General features: G+C 33.3%; 2 non-coding genes across 2 annotated transcripts; both read right to left on the reverse strand.

Annotated features, from left to right (window-relative positions):
* Nucleotides 1-1,003: 1,003 nt before the first annotated feature.
* On the reverse strand, nt 1,004-1,077 carry TRNAW-CCA (transfer RNA tryptophan (anticodon CCA)). The gene has a single exon. It is a non-coding gene; the product is annotated as a tRNA-Trp (tRNA).
* A 173-nt stretch (nt 1,078-1,250) lies between these two features.
* On the reverse strand, nt 1,251-1,324 carry TRNAP-UGG (transfer RNA proline (anticodon UGG)). The gene has a single exon. It is a non-coding gene; the product is annotated as a tRNA-Pro (tRNA).
* Between the last annotated feature and the right edge of the window lie 1,397 nt (nt 1,325-2,721).

Genomic DNA, 2,721 nt, shown 5'->3' on the forward strand with positions numbered 1-2,721 from the left:
AATTGTCCGGTAACAAATATGATTCGATGAAAGAAAGTGAAGAAAAAATAAAATAAATGGAATCAATAGTTGTAATGAATTCTTGGATTGGATCTCAATCCAAATTTGGATCTAGCTACAAGGAAGAGGCTTTATTTTTAAATATCGAACGAAAAAATGGAAAACATAGTATTCCATAAAAATGGAATTCAAAATAATAATTCAAAAAGAGTTTCGTTTTTGAATGAAGTTACACGATCCAGTTCGTTTATTCTCGAAGGCTTGGTTGATAGGAATCGCGAGATGGCTAGATCTTAGAAATGAGGAAGCGGTTTCATTTTATATGCCTGTCACTTTCTCTTTGTTCCTGTTGTCTGTAATGATAGATGAATCAAAAATTTTCAATTGAACTTATTCTTTCAATTGGTATTTTTGTATATCTTCTTATTTTAGGAAAATGGAAACTTAGGTAAATGCTTTAGAAACATATGTATAAAAATACCAGATTTCATTTAGCCCCTTTATGCTTACTCTAACCAGTTATTTTGGTTTTCTACTAGTGGCTTTAACTATAACTTCAGCTCTATTTATTGGTTTGAGCAAGATACGACTTATTTAAACTTTCTATTTAAAAGAAACTATTTAGAAAGGAAATCCTTCTGTGAGATTCTGTGTATTCTAGAGTTACTTACCATGTCAATTATCAATTCTTGGTCATTGAGATTCACATCAATTCGGATTAATATTTAGGTATAGATATTACCGCTTTTTTCTCCTTTTCAAAAACAAAATTGAAATGATTGAAGTTTTTCTATTTGGAATCGTCTTAGGTCTAATTCCTATTACTTTGGCTGGATTATTCGTAACTGCATATTTACAATACAGGCGTGGCGATCAGTTGGACCTTTGATTAATTCAAATTTGATTGGCCTCCTCCTTTCTTTAATCCACAGGAGGTCCAATTTGAATTGTTGTGCAAGCGACTGAATTCATTTCATTTTAATTGGATCCATGAAGAAAAAATCACGCTCTGTAGGATTTGAACCCACGACATCGGGTTTTGGAGACCCACGTTCTACCGAACTGAACTAAGAGCGCTTTCTTATCAGAATAGAAAAGAATGTAAAGAAAAGATTCTTTTTTTTTAAAGAATCCATTTTTATTTTATATGCATATATGCTATAGTTTCATAAAAATGAACGATTCCGCGCAACGCAATTTGAACCGATCTTGGTTGATTCCTCGTTACTGCTCAAAGGGTCAGTAATAGGTAGGGATGACAGGATTTGAACCTGTGACATTTTGTACCCAAAACAAACGCGCTACCAAGCTGCGCCACATCCCTTCAATTGTTCTACAGTATAATTGTAGAGAATTCCTGTCTGGTTTTCCACATCTCTATTTACTGCATTGAGAAACAAAGTTTTCTGACCATTTCGTCTTTTTTTGGCCTCATTTAACATTTTTTAACATATAATAATAAGAAAAGGAAATCTTATGGATCGTTGTACATTTCAATTGGAATTAGGGATTCCGTGTACAACTCTAAGTAACCCTTAACTACATATACATCTGATTATATATGCTTTATGTATTAAAATAAAAAAAAGGAGGTTTTTCAATGCGAGATCTAAAAACATATCTCTCCGTGGCCCCAGTACTAAGTACGCTATGGTTCGGGGCTTTAGCAGGTCTATTGATAGAGATTAATCGTTTTTCCCCGATGCGTTGACATTCCCCTTTTTTCATTATAGCTATTGACACCGGAAGGAATGAAGAAGATTAGAAATACAATCAAATACCTTTGACTAATCCCCCCTTATTTTCTCTTTTTTCCCTTTTTTTCTAATTTAGAATAAGGGATGAAAGAGAAAGAATAAAAGTGGATTCAACCTCTGCGAGACTCAGTCTCAAACTCGAATTAAAAAAACGAAAGGTGGGGGTAGAGTAGGAAAGTCGCGGTCTAGGGTAAGAATACAAGATCTTTAACTGCCCTTCGGATTTAAATAGATTTTTGAACTCATTGTCGTACTTATTATTTATTATGTATGACTTTGGGCTTTGATTTCATTTATTTTTATCTTTTAAAGGTGGATTTCAAGTTAATAACTTCTATTTTTTCCTTCCTTTCTTTTTCTTCATTTCGAATTAAAATAGAAGAGTTGAGTAAATCAAAAATCCAAAGGAGGTTCATGGCCAAGAAGAAAGGTGCGCGGGTAACGGTCATTTTGGAATGTACCAGTTGTATACAAAACGGTGTTAAGAAGGTATCAACGGGTATTTCCAGATATATTACTCAAAAGAATCGGCACAATACGCCCAATCGATTAGAATTGAGAAAATTCTGTCCCTATTGTTACAAACATACGATTCATGGGGAAATAAAGAAATAGATTGAACCAAGGATGTCTTATCCTTGAAAGGGGAGAAAAATGACATTATATAGAACACATTGAAATTGAAATAGAAGATATTGCATTTAAATAAAAAGAATCCTATTTGTAGTTCAAATGACAATTAAGGAATAGGATTTTCGGGATAAGAAATAAACTAAACAAACAAACCATGGATAAATCCAAGCGACCCTTTCTTAAATCCAAGCGATCTTTTCGTAGGCGTTTGCCCCCGATTCAATTGGGGGATCGAATTGATTATAGAAACATGAGTTTAATTAGTCGATTTATTAGTGAACAGGGAAAAATCTTATCTAGACGAGTGAATAGATTGACCTTGAAACAACAA

This window comes from Salvia hispanica, chromosome 3 (genome assembly GCF_029641045.1).
Source record: "Salvia hispanica isolate PSC_SH4W2 chromosome 3, Shi_PSC_v1, whole genome shotgun sequence".
Taxonomy (NCBI): Eukaryota; Viridiplantae; Streptophyta; class Magnoliopsida; order Lamiales; family Lamiaceae; genus Salvia; species Salvia hispanica.